General features: G+C 42.9%; 1 protein-coding gene across 1 annotated transcript in view; it reads right to left on the reverse strand.

Moving 5' to 3' along the window:
• Window positions 1-19426, reverse strand: part of gstt1a (glutathione S-transferase theta 1a) — a 308697-nt gene that overhangs the window by 256395 nt on the left and 32876 nt on the right. The window lies entirely within an intron of this gene.

Below are 19426 nucleotides of genomic sequence, written 5' to 3' on the forward strand. Positions count from 1 at the left end.
GGGTGATGGGTATTGTCGACTGGAGCTCGGGTACTGTAATTCTAAGCTCCTCGTGTGCCTGCGAGGCTGCCCGGCTGAGTTCCTGTGTGTGTGTGTGTGTGGGTGTGGGTGTGTGGGTGTGGGGGGGTAGGGTGTGTGTGTGTGTGTGTGTGTGTGTATGGAGTGAGACAGCGAGAGAGAGAGGAGATTAGGGAGAGAGCCAGTCACACTGTACCGGCGCTCCACACTCCACTCCACTGCTGTACTAGTGGCTCCACTGATGATGCAGCGTTCACTGCTGCTGCTCTCTCTCTCTCTCTCTCTCTCCTCCCCCTGCTGTCTCTCGCTCTCTCTTTCTCTCTCTCACACACACACACACACGCACACACACACACGCACACCCACCCACACACACGCACACACACACACCCACACACACGCACGCAGGCACATTTCCCATTCCTCTTGCTCTCTCTCACTCACTTAACCGCCCTTACACACACACACACACACACACACACACACACTGTACATACAGTATGTGACCCCCTCTTGTATTCTTTCCTTCCTTTTCGACTTTATCTTTCTCACTATAACTGTTAGGGATGGGACGATACCGCAATGTTATCGTTTATCGTGATAAAAAAACACTACACGATAATCGTATGGTGGAGATTTAATTTATTGCGTGATATCGTCCTCCGTCATGCACTGGGATCAATTCACCTTTTATTTGCCGAGCTGCATATCCGGTACCACTTAAACCCTCTATAATTGGTAAAAGGTACTTATAATACGTCCTTGATACATGTGTTTGTTTTTTTCACTCTCTATCAAATGCCTTTGCCAAAAAATAGCCGATCTACAAGCTCACAACGCGTCGCAGCGCGACGCGTTGTGAGCTTGTAGATCGGCTATTTTTTGGCTAATGTTCCGCCCCCAGGATAATGGCTTTTTGATTATCGCGATAATATCGTAAACCGCGATTTATTTTGGTCACAATAATCGTGATATGACATTTTCATATCGTCCCATCCCTAATAACTGTCTGTATCCCTCCATTATTTACACCCCCCCCCCCCCCCTCCCTCCTTCCATCTTTCCCTTTCCCCCTGCAGCAACAGTCACGTACACGCTTTAGGTATTAAGCTCCTCCCCCTCCGCCATCCGTCAGCCAGTAAGTGGCTGAGCAGGGACTGTCTCCCGGAGCAGCCGGTGCACACCCACCCCACGTGCTCACACACACACACACACACAAACACACACACACACACACACACACACACACACACACACACACACACACACACACACACACGTAGCCTCCCCTACCCCCAGCATGCTCCCATCATCCTCATCATCACATATGAACGGCACGCGTGCAAATGTACCATTACTGCCAGCCAGCCACGGTTGCACACACGTGTACATGTACAGAAGAAGATCGAGGCACAGCAGGGGATCTTCTCACAAATGGACACACACACACGCACACACACACACACACACACACACACACACACACACACACACACACACACACACACACACACGCAGACACTAGCATCCCAGCAGAATAACATGGAAGTATCTCTTTTGATCAGACCAGAAGAGTTCCTACAGCTCCCAGCGTCTATTGGAGGGAAGGCTGAATGGATACAGTATAGACCAGTAAGACTCCCTAATCGGGAGAAAAGCGACCGTCAGGTCGCAGCATGATTTCAGGGCAAAATGTGTAGGAGTAGTGTCCAAAAATGTGTTTGAAGAAATTGGCCTGTTGGTGGTGCTATATGGGACAGATCCATATTGATGAGATGAGTGTAGACATACTGTGTACCGATTTGCGTGATTTTAGGGCAAAATCTGTAGGAGCAGTGTCCAAAAATGTGTTTTTAAAAATCGGCCTGAAGGTGGCGCTATATGGGACAGATCCATGTTGATGACATGAGTGTAGACATACTGTGTACCGATTTGTGTGATTTTAGGGCAGGAATTGTAGGAGGTGTGTCCAAAAATGTGTTTTGCAAGAATCGGCCTCAGGGTGGCGCTAGAAGAGGGTCATGTGTGAATTGATGGGTGGAGGTTGGAGGCAAGGAGTATGTGTGCAAAATTTGGCATGGATCGGGGCAACGGTTGCGGAGATATGAGCAGGGCAAAAGTGTGACGTGTGACGTGTGACAGACAGACGGACAGACGGACGGACGGACGGACGGACAGACGGACTGACTGACAGCTGGTGGAGGTTTTGATAGTAAGTGCGACCTGACGGTCGCAATAACATAATGGATGAATAGGAGAGCGTTACAGGATGAGGTGATGTAGATATTAAAGGAGAGGCAGGAGGGGGAAGCCGGCTGTGCATTTTTTTTCTCTTTCCAATTCCCGTGCACACACCAGCTACCTGCTGCTCATTAAAATGCATGATCGGACTCCAGATGCCAGGTTTTACCACCGGCCAAGGAGCCTACCTAACCGTGAAGACTTTGCAAACAAACCCACCTGACTCATGCAAAAAAGGCACACAAGGCTACTTTAAAGTGACACTTAGTATGTCAGAGGTTTTGTAATCAATCAAGTAAGTCACACAAACAGGGGCGTCAATTGGGTATGGCAGGGGTATGCAGCTGCCATACCCTGGGTCCAGGTGGGAAAATAAAAGCTACTTTTAAATATAAATCCATGAATGTCTCTTTGTCTATCTGTGCTGGTTATTATGTTGTTAAATTGCTTGTAGATCTGCTGTTTTCACTACTTTTGTGCGACAGCCTTGTATGATGAAGCAGGGCTTTGCTTTGCGAAAAAATGTACAAATTTGAAACTTGGAGATACGAGGTTTCTGCCCGACAGTGACGATTTACTTTGTTGGCCGCCCAGCCCCCAAAATGGAACAAAGGCCGACATTTTATTTAAATTTTTCTCCTAATGGCCGGCCTGGACCGGTCGGGAATGAACCGGCCATTCGGGAGTTGTCCCGCTTTTCCCAATGGCCAGCACGTCCCTGCCCCCTTTAACAGTTAGGGTAAATAAATGGCACAAGGCCTATAACCTTATTTATTTAGTTTGATCCAGCAGAAACCATCATAAATTCACAAAGTAAATCTAAAGCATGTGTCTTCTTCAGGGGCGTCGCAACACATTCTGGGCCCTGGGTACAAGCATTCACTGCGGGCCCCCCATGAATGTTCTTCATAGGGGGAGGGGGTTTAACCCATTTAGACTGGGAACGCATTATTACGCATTATTTTGTATTTTAACATATCTGCTATTTTTGAAAAATAGCAGATATACAAGCTCAGAGCGCGGTTACAGAGTGCCGCGCTGCGAGCTTGTAGATGCAAGTCTTTGAATATTTCAAATCCTTTTAAAGGTTTTTGGAAAAACCTATGTTTCTATGTCAGTGGTGATCAAACCTTTTCACGTGAAGGACCCCCAAAATTATATGTATTTGGCCACGGACCCCCATCTCAAAACATTTAGAAGAAGCAAAATTTGAGTTACAAATGTTCGCTTAAAAAATACATATATTGAAAGATTTGCACCCATTTTCACGACTTTTCAAAAATAGCAGATCTACAAGCTCGCAGTGGGCTTGTTTATCTGCTATTTTTCACTAGCTAAAGTATAAAATAATTAAGGCCCCTCCCTCCACCTTGGGCCCTAGTCACTCAGTCCCACTTTTCCCCCCCTTGTGACGCCCTGGTCTTCTTTATTACACAAATGACTGCTCAAGACATGATATAACATCCTAACCTTTTAGGTCAACTCCCTAAATACTATCTATATAATATTATCTACTGTATTAATTCTGAAAACCACTGAACCAAACCAATGTTCATTTTAGAGGTGTCCCATTAACTTACATATGGTACAATACATTTTGATGCTGGTAAGCCAGAGCAACTTAGTGTAAGCAAGGAAAACACAGGGTAATACAACAAATGCATTAGAAATAGTAATCTAGAACATTGTTAAACCACAAACCTATCAATCTAAACAGTAATATAATATTTAAAAAATAATCTATAATCTGTACAAACTATACACTAACACACTATAGGATGCCAGGTCTTAATGACTTGGCGTCTGTCTACATAACATGCCATTTAAATTACATTTTAGCCTTTGCATAAGCCTGCAAGGTCATGGAGGCCAGGACAAGTGACTTACATCACAGCCAAGCAGCCCTAGAATTTCATAATTTTAGGGGCAAGGCCACTTGGCCTTCGGTCTTGTCCATTTAATGCCAGGGCAGGAAGGCCATCAAATAAAACAAGATGTTAGTCCATTGAAAAAATCTGTAGTGAAATAAATAAATCTGGGCATTTACAATCGTATCCATGCTCAGCCCTGCACCAATCAAAGTCACTGGATTGGTTTAAAGATGGGGACTCAGGAGTTAAGATTTCAGATTCTCAACAACAGACACTGGTTTCTACCTGACAAGAAAGAGACACCGGTGTCTACTGTCTATATTACAAGAAAGACACAGAAGAAAGTGTTACAGTCAGCTGGGGCATTAAGGCCACTGTGGCCTCAAGTCATGCCATTGGTTTGAGGGTCACAAGGCCAAACTGAGGGGCAACAGCGGCCATGGCTTTCATGGCCTACCTGAAATTCCTGCCTTGCGGCCAAAAGGTACTGAAATGATTATATTACACATAAATTACCCAATAATTAGGGGGGGGGGGGGGGGGGGGAGTGAGACTGAGTTACTAGGGCCCAAGGTGGAGGGGCCTTAGTTTGAGCACCACTGACGTAGAAAACATAGGTTTTTCCAAAAAAAACCTTAGAAGGATTCGAAACATTCAAAGACACATTTTCACGATTTTTCAAAAATAGCAGATCTACAAGCTCGCAGCGCGGCACTCGGTGCCGCGCTGTGAGCTCGTAGATCTGCTATTTTTCAATAGTTAAAGCACAAAATAATGCAGTGAATCCTTGTACCCAGGGCCCAGAAGTTAGTGCGACACCTCCTGTCCCTGTGAATCTGTGATGTAATGCTGATGACGTCAAATTGATTGATGCTGGCCTCCGAGTCCGGCTCCAGACTCCAGTCTGTATATTTGGCCGTGGGGGGGGAGGTTAGATTAAATCCGGTCACACATGCCTTTGCCTCACGGAGAAGAACAGAGCAAGCATTGAAAGCCTTTTTCTTTCCGATGTTTTGCTAAATAACAACATTGGTGCGGGCGGCTTTGTAGTCGAGACTGTCAGCCATTTATGTTTACTTCCGAACTGACGGCCGGGCTGGTGATCACACATGATCTGCTGACATTATGGGGAGGCATCACCCAGAGCATGTAGTGAACAAGAGAGAGAGCTGTCTGACGCCCTGTAGGTAGTGTAAACTGTAAACACTAGGGGTGTAACGATATAGTAACTAGGGGTGTAACGACATAGTAGCTGAATCGAAAAATAGATTTTAATTTGCAATGATCTACTATTCGTTAGCAAAAGCAAAATATCGTACTGTTTTGGCTTTATATCGTATTGTTTTAACTCATTTGCTGCCCCCTCCCGAGTTGCCCGAGTTATTACCGTTGTTAGAGGCCACCAGGGCCCGAGTTTCCCGAGTTGGCAGCCATGTTTTTCTTTTTTTCAAAAATATTTTTTGGACCTCCAAAAATTTAGTAGGCATGATCGCAATCGCGAAATTGTATGTTTAACCCCCATACCAACCACATCTTTACATTTGAAGAAAACATAATGGCTTCTATCTCATGAATGCCTGAACGGATTTCCAAGCGGATTCTTTTGTTTGAAAGCTGTGAACAGCGTGCACACACATGGTGCATGATCTAGGCATGGGCGTGCACAGATCCGTGCACTAAAAATGAAATGTTTTGGCAGCCTGATACGTGGCAGCCATTTTGAAAAGGCAGAGAATGAGTTGGTAATCGGTATCGAATCGTTTTGCGATGAACATAATTGATTGTATGGAAACTAAGTGTTTGTGCCTTGAATTTAGCAATTTTAAGAGGGAAAATTAAAAAGAGGGCTCTAATTACCTTTCAATTCCATATAGCTACTCTTGGTCTCTTATGTGTAATCTCTGTGTTCATGTCAAGGTGGGTTTGTCCATATGTGTTGAAATATAATGTCCATGTATTTGCTAGATAATTACAGCGTTTACTTCCATAATAATAGATTTTTTTACACGTTTTACACAGATTTAATTTCTTTGCTAAATAGTTACTGTGTCGATTTTAAATCATTGAATCGAATCGTATCGTATCACCAGGAATGAAACAATATTGTCTGTGTATCGCAGGGGTTTTCAAAGTGGGTGACGGGGCACCCTGGGGTGCCGCGACGGCAGTCCAGGGGTGCCGCGAGATCATTTGATAATATTTGGCATTTATTTGGACACTTGAAAAAATATTTAGAATCATTTTAAATTTGAAGTACAAAGTTATTTTCAGTCAGTTCTAACCAAAATGGCTATTATCTCAATGTTTTCCTCGTAACATAATCACTCAAATATCGCCACTGTCGGGCAGAAACCTCGTATCTCCAAGTTTCAAATGTGTACGTCTTTTGGTAAAGCAAAGCCCTGCTTCATCATACAAGACTGTCACACAAAACTAGTGAAAACAGCCGATCTACAAGCACACGACGCCTCACATCACGAGGCGTTGTGTGCTTGTAGATCTGCTGTTTTCACTAGTTTAGTACATTAATAGATGATAAATACAAAACGAACGGTTTTGGACATACAAGGTTTCAACCCGACAACGACGATATGCTATAAATATAAGGTGCTGGGAGTGAAAATGATAATGTAGGGGTGCCTCGGATTAAAACAATATTCATGGGGTGCCCTGAGACAAAAAAGTTTGGGAACCCCTGGTGTATCGTATCGTTAACCATGTATCGTGATGCGCATCGTATCGCTGTTAACATGTATCGTTACACCCCTAGTAAACACCCACCCACGTCTTCTCTTGTGCCCCCCACATCACCAGAGAAAGTGTTACATGTCCTAGAGTAAACATTGGAGGGCAGCTGGCTGTGTGAGCTGCTTGTGACCCGAGGAGCTTTGCTGGTCTGGATTCCTGTTGGAACGATGGGGGACCTTCCTCCGCCCCTCCCTTAGCTACTGGTACTGCACCTGCCCCAAGTGCCCCGACCAGGGACGTGCTGGGCCCCTGATTCAGCCCGGGAAAAAGAGTTGGAGAGGCCCTCATTGCGCGCTAGAGAGAGAGATCTCTCTCTATAGCGCTGCTGCTGCTACTCAAAGATTTGTGACAAAGTGACAAGCCAGTGGGCCAATAACATGAGTTATATTTCGTCATTGTCGGGTGGAAACCTTGTATGTCCAAAACCGTTTGTTTTGTATTTATCATTTTAAAAATGATTTAAACTAGTGAAAACAGCCGATCTACAAGCACACAACGCCTCGCACCGCGAGGCGTTGTGTGCTTGTAGATCGGCTGTTTTCACTACTTTTGTGCGACGGCCTTGTATGATGAAGCAGGGCCTTGCTTTGCGAAAAAATGTACAAATTTGAAAGTTGGAGATACAAGGTTTCTGCCCGACAGTGACGATTTACTTTGTTGGCCGCCCAGCCCCCAAAATGGAACAAAGGCCGACATTTTATTTTTTTCCTAATGGCCGGCCTGGACCGGCCGGGAATGAACTGGCCGTTCGGGAGTTGTCCCGCTTCTCCCAATGGCCAGCACGTCCCTGGCCCGACCGTTTCATTGGCCAAATAACAGCCGATATGTACGGTTAGATAAAGGTTAAGGTGCATGTGGCAAGATGCGGAGGCAGGAGTTGACCTAATTTCCTGCCTCTGCTGCTACAACTCAAGCTGCGACGGAAAGGTCACCGCTACTGCGATTTGTAAAATAAGGCAGGGCTTAAATGAATTGGAGAATGAATGTAAGGATATCATCATGTTATAAAGTCGAGACTTGAGGGTGATAGAGCGCCTGTATTCTCATATACTGTAGCCCCTTTTCGACTGCACCTTTAGCACCACACCACATCACACTACACCGCACCACATAAAAATATCTACATTTCCCATTACACAAAAGTAAAATCGACCCTTTTAACTGTAGTTATGATACAATATAAATTTGTTTTACAACTATCCTAAATTATAATACACTATAATGGATTAGAACTGTGATTATAATACACTATAAAGTATGAATGTATTACTATGATAATTATAATACACTATAATAGATTATAGTAGTGGTTATAACACAATAGATCTATTATCATGTATTACAACTATATCCTGGTGGTCTAAATGGGTCAGTGAGTCATCAGATCAGTCATTATGAAGTGTTTGGCCCTCAGCTCAGACCTACTCTAGATTGTATACTTTTTAGTACCATGTTTAGTACCACTTTCACACCACTCTACCCAGGTCCTTGTAGCGGAAAACCACAAGTGGGCGGTGTGGTGTGGTGTGGTGTGGTGTGGAGTGGAGTGGTGTGGTGTTGGGCCAGTGGAAAAGGGGCTTATAGAGTGCTATACCATATATTTATTTTCTCTCATTTTCCCATGTCCTTTTTTGACACATTACTGCAGGAATCAAACATATAGGCCTATGCTTCTACAGCCAGTGCAGCCTCTCTAAACCAGTGGTTCTCAACCTGTGGGTCGGGACCCCCAGGGGGGTCACCAAATTATTTTGGAGGGGTCCCCAGATTATTAGCTTAATGTGAAACATTGTTTTCTCACTCGACAATAAACAAACCAATATACAGTTTAGGTGTATGAGGGTATCTGCACATTTCTAAAGTGACAATTTAAGGAATGTTTAACACCTCTTAAATGACAAATTAAACATTGGACAAATATTAGAGGCAGAAATTGTGAAAATAGCAGATCTACATGCTCACAACGCCTCGCAACGCGTGCTCTAAACCACCAGAGCACAGTGCCAATAGGGAAAGTGCTGGACCAATCTGGGAACTAAATCATTTCCAATATCTTTCTTCACAAATGTGTTCATAAAGGTGTTTACTATCACCTCTGAACTTTCTCATTCGCAACTCCCTCTGGAAACTTTGTGGGAGCCAATCAAAGTTGGGGGTATCGGGATACCCTGAGCCTGGGATTAAAGGGGCAAAAAATAAAAAATGGACAATGTGAGGTGTGTAATAGGGTATTTTTGGGCTGCTGAATCCATTCCAACCATTTGTTTTCAGTTAAAATGACTCCTTGGCCATAAAATAGGCCTAATTGGCTAAGGCTTAGCCAATCAAGTCATTCGAGTTCACCTGTGTCCTGTTAAGCATCTATCAGAGTCCAGTGTGAAGAGATATTCACTTCACTGCGGTGTAGTTTTCTAGCTATCACCTAAACATACATAACAAAGCCTAGGTGATAGCTAGGAAACTACAACGCGGTGAAGTGAATAGCTCTTCACCCTGGACTCTGATAGAGGCTTTAGTCCCTATGTTTTAAACCCAGTGTTTGAGTGTTCCTTGTCAGATTGTATCATGTTATCCTGTGTGTCATGATGTGCGCTTACCCACCTGATCTTGTATAGTTTTCATGAATTCAAACCCTACTCCAACCATTTTTTTATTGCAAATATTATTATGTCTCATGGACATACACAAGTAAGCGTGGCCTATTTTATGGCCAAGGAGTCATTCTTACTGATAACTAATGGTTGGAATGGATTCAGCAGCCCCAAAATACCCTAGTTACACACCTCATACGCTCATATTGACAATATTTAAAATTTTCCCCCTTTAATCCCAGGCCCTCAGGATACCCCCAACTTTGATTGGCTCCCACAAAGTCTCCAGAGGGAGTTGCGATTGAGAAAGTTCAGAGGTGATAGTAGACACCTTTATGAACACATTTGTGAAGAAAGATATTGGAAATGATTTAGTTCCCAGATTGGTCCAGCATGAGGCTAACTTTCCCTTACTACAACTCATCTGCTCTATTCGTGACTCTGTGTTGTGCTCTCATGCAGGGGCGTCACAAGGGGTAGGAAAGTGGGACTGAGTTACTAGGGCCCAAGGTGGTGGAGGAGGGGCCTTAATTATTTTATACTTTAGCTATTGAAAAATAGCAAATATACAAGCTCACAGCGCGGCACCGAGTGCCGCGCTGCGAGCTTGTAGATCTGCTATTTTTGAAGTCGTGAAAATGTGTGCAAATCTTTGAATATATGTATTTTTTAAGCGAACATTTATAACTAAAATTTTGCTTCTGGGGGGTCCCTGGAACTCAATATTTTGAGATGGGGTTCCGTGGCCAAATACTTATCATTTTGGGGGTCCTTCCCATGAAAAGGTTTGAGCTCCACTGACATAGAAACATAGGTTTTTCAAAAAACCTCAGAAGGATTTGAAATATTCAAAGATTTTCATGATTTTTCAAAAATAGCAGATCTACAAGCTCGCAGCGCGGCACTCGGTGCCGCGCTGTGAGCTTGTATATCTGCTATTTTTCAATAGTTAAAGCACAGGGGCCCCACAGTGAATCCTTGTACCCAGGGGCCCAGAATTTGGTGCGACACCCCTGCTCTCATATGCAACATTCATGTATTCATTCATCATTCACATGCACATCGTCGAGCTTGTAGATCTGATGTTTGCACTGGAATCAAGCCATCGCAACTAAACGGTCGCTTTGCATCCACATTTTGACCCTCTGGAGAGATTGAACAAAATTAAATTAACCCCCAGGCCACGTGCTTGATTAGGAAAGGCCTGCCTGGTGCCACGGCCAATTAATTTTATAGCAAGAGTCTGGATCTGTGGCTTCTGTCTACTCACTGTCAGATGTACGACTCATGGGCGTCAATTGGGTATGGCAGGGGTATGCAGCTGCCGTACCTTGGGTCCAGGGGGGAAAATAAAAGCTACTTTTAAATATAAATCCATGAATGTCTCTTTGTCTATCTGCGCTGGTTATTATGTTGTTAAATTACAGTAAAATAACTACAAATGCAAAGTTTAGCAAAATGGTCACTTTAACAAGGTATTATAATGATATTCTCCACACTTGTATTCTCCCCAGCTTGACAAAATGGTATATTCCCAGGTTCCGCAGGTCAGCTGCACAGGTGCAATGCATTATTGTTAATTGTGGCAAGTTAACAACATGCTAAGTTTAGCTGCACTTGAAAAACCATTCCAGGCTGCCATATACAGCCCAAGGAACCGTATAACCTGTGTAAAAAACTGACAAAAGTCGTTTTCTTTTTTCTTTTTTCAGACATTGTGAAAATAGCAGATCTACATCTGCGTTGTGAGCATGAAGATCTGCTATTTTCACAATAAAACCGTGTTATCCAAAATGTAATGCCTATTTTCCATGAGGACTTCCATCTTTGCCATACCCTAGCTTTTGCTGAACTGACGCCACTGGTACGACTACGACTGGTGGAACGGTGGACCCTTGTGACATGAGGATGTGGCCCATTAGCTTCAGAACACCACAAGACATCATTAAGTGTTGCATATATCGCTCAAAGCACAGGAGGACACATTGTCAAAAACAGCGCTCGTTATACGACACTATTTATATGGAATTCCGAAAGCCAACATGAAAAACACGGGGCGTCACGGGTCACACGAGCTTAACCACTTAATGCTTAACTTTCTACAACATGGGTTCATATTTTAGATAGTCATTAGAGAAAAGAAAAGATGAGTGTTAAAATGTTTAACGATTTAGATAAGGGAGCAAAATTTTTTTTTAAAGAGGGGTACCCCTGGAGGAAAATGGGGGAGGGTCATGACTTTCTCATTTTATTCCAAGGGAGGGTCAGCTATTTTTATTTTAGCCCAATGGGGGGGGGGGGGGGGGGGGGGTGACCTGGCCAATCAGTGATTAACAGGCCTGCGTTTCAGTTGAACAGTGTCACGCAGTCACTGATTGGCCCTCATTTTCTGATTTCTCACTCTCGCTCCCTATACGGGCCGAAGTCCGACTGATACCGTGGAGGAACGTGTGAGTGAATCCATGTCAGTCTGGCTAATGCCAAGCTACATGCATGCAGCATTCCGGGACACTACCAGCAGGCTAACATGTAAGTAAGGGATAAATACTGGCTCCGCGGGGGTTGTCCATATATAACTTCCCGACGGACTGATAACTCCCCGAGGTGCTAGCTAGTTATCAGTTCGAAGGGATGTTATATATGGACAACCCCCAAGGAGCCAGTTATCCCGCTTATTACCCGGCTACTAAATAAAATGTATAATTTGACTCAAAACTAAAAACAAAACAAAGTATTTCCTTGTTTACAGACGGCTGGAAGTGTTCCACAAGTGTTGCGCTGGGCGCCCTCCCAGCGCGACACGGTCGCCTTGGAAAACAAGGAAGTGCTGATTAGATAGAATCCATTTTCTGATACTACTTTGTCTATTTCTCGCTTAAAATATTTGTAAAAAAAATCTTGAGATCAACGTTTAGTTCTAAATGTCGCTGTGTGGTTGTTTACATGGCTGACATGTTGGATACGGCACTAAATTCATGCAGCGCAGCTTGACTGCAGCAGGTGATCTGAGTCTTTGATTAGTCAGCGGTCTGTTATAGAGTGGAGCGGTCTGTTATCCAGAAATAACAGACCGCTGATTTCAGCAACTGACCAATCAGAATCAAGCATTCAAACAAGCCGTGTAATAAAAACTAGTAAGACGCCTCAGGGCGACATGCGTGCCAATTCTTGGCCATCTGGCCAGTGATGCACCAGACCCCTGCATGATAGTCAACAATGTGATGTCAGAACATGCCCCATATATGGGCATTACCAAATATGGGCATTCCCAGATATTTGCTTAATATTGATGACATCGGGATCTCCATATATGGGCATAAAACGGACAAGGACGTATTTAATTTGCTAGTGTGACTTGTGATGACATCAGCGATCTCCATATGGGCATAAAAGGGACATCAAGCCAGAGCGTGATGTCAGAGCAGCAAACCCATTCAGTTAAGAGTGGTTCCCCTGAGATTACAGTGACATCAGAGCATGATGTCAGAGCGACAAACCCATAGAACCACAGTGTCAAGCGTGACAGAGATACACACAGTAGGGCATTCACGAATAGTGATTTTTAGTATTCGAATTATTCGACCTCAAAGTATTCGAATAGTGGAATATTCGACAGGACTGTCCAAACTGTCAAATATTAAGAAAGCAAGAGGCAAACATTGTGCGCAACGCGAGGCGTTGTGAGCATGTAGATCTGCTATTTTCACAATATTTATCTGTGGAACCGTGTCACATTAAATGTAATACTTACAATTCCAAGTGCTTGTCAGGGTGGGGGTCCCCAGTTCAAGTATGTTTATTTTGGGTGTCCCAGCCTAAAAAGGTTTGAGAACCCCTGGTATAGAGCATTAACAAATTCATCCACCAGGGGCATTGACAAAAAGAAAAAATGGAAAAAAAAAAGCGAATATTCGACTTTGGTGAACAACGTCGAATAGTGACTTTGATATTCGAATATTCGCATATTTGGTGAATGCCCTAACACAGACAAGCTGTGACCGTTTTCATAGTAAACGTGCGACCTACGGTCGCAATAACACAGCGGCACATGATTTACATTAAGCTGTATATACATTCTCTGTGACACCATTAGCCTCTGTGTGTAAAAAGACTAGTCTCTGATCTAAATTACGAGACAAACAGGGGACCCGCATGGCCATGTTCCAAAAACACACACTTTTTCAAAGCGAATATAATCTAATTTAAAGGACGCAAACCTCCCGGAGCAATCTCCTTTTCTTTTCTTTTTTCTTTTTTTACACATCCTACCAGTTTAGCAGCTGCCAGGCTCTTAAAACACCACTAAACAAAGGCAGCTGTGAAGGCTCGCTGGATGACTAATGGGAGGAAGCGGGGATGTCTGCAACTAAAACAAGTCATTGGAAGCTATTTTGGGAGCGCAGTTGTTTAACAAAGGCTCCATATTTCCCTATAATGGCTCGTTTATTAAAGAAACAATGGCCATAGTCCGGTGACTAAAGCTGGAAACGAGACAGCTGAGAGTGGTCATAAAAGTCAAGTACACCTCCTGAAGTACAGGCAGTGGCATCGAGGTAGCCTATACATGTTGTATAACGTTGCTGTCGGGTGGAAACCTCATACTGCAGGGGTGTCCACGCTTTTTTCAGGGGCGTCAATTGGGTATGGCAGGGGTATGTAGCTGCCATACCCTGGGTCCAGGGGGGGAAATAAAAGTGACTTTTAAATATAAATCCATGAATGCCTCTTTGTCTATCTGTTCTGGTTATTATGTTGTTAAATTACAGTAAAATAACTTCAAATGCAAAATTGAACAAAATGGTCACTTTAACAAGGTATTATAATTATATTCTCCACACTTGTATTCTCCCCATCTTGACAAGATGGTATGTTCCCAGGTTCCGCAGGTCGGCTGCACAGGTGCAATGCATTATTCTTAATTGTGGCACGTTCACTAACATGCTAAGTTTAGCTGCACTTGAACAAACGTTCCAAGCTGCCATATCCAGCCCAAGAAACCGTAGAAACGGGGGGGGAATAGAATGTACTTCTTAAAATAAATGTATCATACCTGTTGCTAAGGTAAGGGCAACATGACTGGTGTCTTGCACGCGCGCAAAGACACCAGTCATGTTGCCATACCTTGGCTTTTGCTGAACTGACGCCACTGTTTGAAAGGGGGCCACATTAGAACATATTAAAACACCCAAGGGCTGACTCTTATCTCCTGACATAATGTACTTTTCGTCGGACCATAATAAGTCACTTATCTAAACAATTCTATTTAACTATCATCCTCAATATTTAATATCAACTGTCTTTTTGTCAGATGTGTGCTTTGGACAAAACACAAATGGCTCAGCCTGGAATGTTCAAGGTAAACAATACAATAAAATAGCCTTTCTTTGACCCCTTCAGAATGAGACAACAGGGAACAAGGAATCCTGACAAATGATACTCTGGGAAAATATTCTTGTTTGACAGTGCTGGCGGGCCGTTTATAATACAATTTAGGAGTGAAGCTTCGGCCCGAATAAAAGTTGTCCTCGGGCCGCATATTTGGCCCCCGGGCCGGACTTTGGCCACCCCTGTCTTACTGCATGTCCAAAACTGTCACTTTTCAGGTTTCAAATTTAAAAAACGCATTGCGATGCGACGTGTTTTGAGCTTGTAGATCGGCTATTTTTGCTACTTTTGAGTGACATTCTAGTATGATTGTGGTATCGTTTGGGAAACAAAAACAGGTTAAAATATGGAGATACAAGGTTTCTGCCCGACAACAACGACAAGCTATTATACCTGAATATATATTGTGAAACAAAACCAAAAAAAGTTGAGTTTGATGCTGTACAAAAGTAATGGATTGGTAAGTGATATCAAGGCAAGGCAATTGTATTTGTATAGCACATTTCATACACAAAATAAATTCACAATGCTTTAGTTTATATGGAGCATACAAAGGCAGTTAAAGAGGCGGTGCCTTAGTTGTGTACCTTTTCTGGTTTTCATGTGTCTAGGAGGTTGACAGTACTTCATTAGACCCCCCGGTGTGGTTGTTATGAGCAATTATGTATTCCCTTTGTATTTGGGGTTTCTTCCTGGAGGCTGACACCTTGTGGGTCAAAATATAATCATCCCCTCCCCTTTTACCATTCACCCAACACGGGTGTGGCTAACTTCAGCTGGGTCACCACCCACCATGACAACCAGGCATACTTAACACATGGGAAGCCAAGGTTTCTAACATTTCTAGCTGTTGCTGGTGCCGTCGTTCACTTACGCTTTAATTTTGAAGAGCCTCGGAAGCTTTGTGCGTGTGCACGTGAGTGTCCACTGACGATTGAGGAGGATAATCCATTTGTTTACAAACGCTCGCGAAACTAAAATCCAAACCGGGACCGACCATCGCGGTAAAGTGTCGCCGTGAAAACAGGCAGATCTCTGCTTCCCTGGCGTTCTTTGCACCTTATTCATAGATAAAGCCCTTTTTATGTTTCAGCATAGAATAGAAATCAATGCAGCCTAGACGCGCCATTTTGTGTCTCTGCGAGCCACGTTATGACGTATGGACCAGGGTCTTTCACAGGGAACACAACATGCATGCTGCACAGTTAACCCTTTGTCTCGTTCCTGAACGAGACAACTCCTTTTGACACAGCGACCTCCAGTGGCCGTATCTCGTTACTGAACGAGTTTGGCACCCAAGTTGTTAATGAACTGGTGGGTGTGGCCACATAAAAACCTAATTTTAACTCTTTCTGTACTTTTTTTTTTTTTTTGAAAAAAATCTTCCTCCTAGTATAATCATAATACCTGATAATCATGTCATGGGGGGGGGGGGTCATGGCACCTCATCTTTAAGGACATACAAAAGCATTTCAAAGCCTACAAGAAGGGTTATTTGTTAACAGCAATCTAGACTTGGATCCATTAAAGCTATACTGTGTAAGATGCTCAACTAGTGGTCAGTAGCCCTATAGCAAACCGCGGTCGCGTCCGCGTCTTTCGGCCGTTTTTCGTACCTTCACACCCCCGCGTCTGCCTCCATCTCGCCGAGATCTATCTTTAGAGGGGTCCCTGGTTCCTGTGCGTTCAGGCATTCCGGAGAAACGGAACTGTGATTGGCCGGTAGTGTGATGACGTAATTTTTCCGCGAAAACCGGGGCCCGGTCAGGATCATAGAAAACATATAAAGAGAAGGCTTTAGAAGCTGAAAATAACGGAGTGGGTGTTCTAAAACTTTAGCGATTTAACAGTTAGGACAATTTTAAGATTTGTTTTATAAAAAAAGTTACATGGTATAACTTTAACTTATCTGATCTAGAGCAGATACAGAAATTGTCTCTGTGGCATGCATGTGCGTGCGTACCTGCGTACCTGCGTGCGTGCGTGCCTGCGTGTGTGTGTGTGTGTGTGGAATTTACCGGATACAGTAGATAACCACGGTTCAAATACAGGAGATTTACTGAAAAATACTTAAAAGGGAGGACAACAGGATAGAAGGGTAAAATACTGAAGAATTCCGGGGGAAAAACGGTTGGATTGACAGGTACGGTCATATAAAGGCGGCTAATTTATTTGTGGGAAGAAGTAAGATACGTTATTTTTCCCAGTCAGACATAGATCCTTCTCTAGATTGTTCTGATCATAAGCCCATCTACAGTAGATTATATATTGCTCTGTCACCAGGGTTTGAATTATACCATGGCTTTCATAGTGGTGTCATGTCACAACGTGCTTTTCAAGCAGGGACGTGCTGGGCCCCTGATTCAGCCCGGGAAAAAGAGTTGGAGAGGCCCTCATTGCGCGCTATAGAGAGAGATCTCTCTCTATAGCGCTGCTGCTACTCAAAGATTTGCCATTTCAGATCATGACAAGTGACAAGCCAGTGGGCCAATTACATGAGTTATATTTCGTCGTTGTTAGGTGGAAACCTTGTATGTCCAAAACCGTTTGTTTTGTAATTATCATTTAAAAAAAATTAAACTAGTGAAAACAGACGATATACAAGCACACAACGCCTCAATGTGCGAGGCGTTGTGTGCTTGTAGATCTGCTGTTTTCACTACTTTTGTGCAACTGCCTTTTACGATGAAGCAGGGCTTTGCTTTGCGAAAAAAATGTACAAATTTGAAAATTAGAGATACAAGGTTTCTGCCCGACAGTGACGATTTACTTTGTTGGCCGGCCAGCCCCCAAAATGGAACGAAGGCCGACATTTTATTTGTATTTTTTTGTATTTGCATCCTTATTTCCAGTTTCACCAAGACTTTCTCTACACTTAATCTGCCCATTAACTCAGTTACCCAATATGTAATAATGCCAGACTGTTGATTGGTAGTCAGTGGTGGAAAGTAACGAAGTACATTTACTTAAGTAATGTACTTAAGTACAGTTTTGAGGTATTTGTACTTTACTTGAGTATTTCCAATTTCCAATTTCCAATACTTTTACTTTTTTTTTTACTTTTACTCCACTACATCTTGGATCCACATTGTGTACTTTCACTCCACTACATTTACTTGAAAACTTTAGTTACTAGTAACTCTGCAGATATATATTATAATATTATAAAACACACATAAACCACTTTAGCCCTATTTGTATACCTAGGCTATTTGAAAATAGCCGATCTACAAGCTCACAACGCGTCGAATCGCGACGCGTAGATCTGCTATTTTCAAACATTTTGTACTTTTACCTTTGTTACTTTAAGTACATTTTGATGCCAATACTTTCGTATGTTTACTCAAATACATTTTGAATTCCATACTTCTACTTGTAATGGAGTATTTCTACATTGCTGTATTGATACTTTTACTCAAGTATATACTCAAATGTGAGTACTTTTTCCACCACTGTTGGGAGTCATCCGATTAAGTTCTCTCGGAGAAAGGTGTTGACACGCGTAACATGTCATAAAGTACAGTAGTAGTATGATGTCATAATTATTATTTTTTTCCCCCTTCATAATACCAGTACATTATCCCTTGGCACAGAGTGAGCGTCATCATCTTTCCTCCAGTTTATTAATTTAATTTTTTGTAATGTCACAGGGCTATTCATGCTAAGGGGAACAAAACCTGGGACCGGCCCTGACTATACACACATAAATGCAAGTCTTTGTCTCATCCATTCTGATACAAAAGGTTTATTGAGCCATTAACTGTTAGTTGCACATTAATCTCTCAAGAACAGATGTAGGGCACTGTTTTTCATTTGACGATGGGTTCCCAGACTGGTTGCACATTGACAAATGTAGTGATTAATCACCGTTATCTATTCCATTAAGTCAAGATCAAGATCTCAAAAAGATCATCTTCATAGTTGTTATTCGCAAAGTGTACTCTCCCTACGGCATTGCGCGCCAAAAATAGCACAAAGTATAAATCAGGTTTTATATTGATTCTCTTGATGACACAGTGATTGCCTAAATGCCCATAAACATATCAAACAAATGAGACCCATGGCCTCTCCTACTGTAGCTTCCACAACCTGAACCTGTTCAATATGATTTCATCACATACAAAATGTCTTACCCTCAGCAGTTATTAACCCATTTAGGCTTTAACCAGTGAGAAATAGCAGATCTACAAGCTCACAGCGCGGCACTGAGTGCCGCGCTGCGAGCTTGTAGATCTGCTATTTTTGAAAAAGTCGTGAAAATGTGTGCAAATCTTTGAATATATGTATTTTCAAAGCTAACGTTTGTAACTCAAATTTTGCTTCTGGGGGGTCCCTGGAACTAAATATTTTGAGATGGGGGTCTGTGACCAAATACATATCATTTTGGGGTCCTTCACATGAAAAGGTTTGAGAACCACTGACATAGTAGTCTCTCAAGAACAGACTAACTGAGCTCCAGTTGAAGTGAAAAGGACCTTTTCTTTGATGATGGCCGGCCAGATTGCTGACATAGAAACAGGTTTTTCAAAAATTCCAATTTCAAAATTCCAATTTTCATTATTTTTCAAAAAT

Source organism: Nannobrachium achirus (genome assembly GCF_963921795.1).
Source record: "Nannobrachium achirus genome assembly, chromosome: 12".
Classification (NCBI taxonomy): domain Eukaryota; kingdom Metazoa; phylum Chordata; class Actinopteri; order Myctophiformes; family Myctophidae; genus Nannobrachium; species Nannobrachium achirus.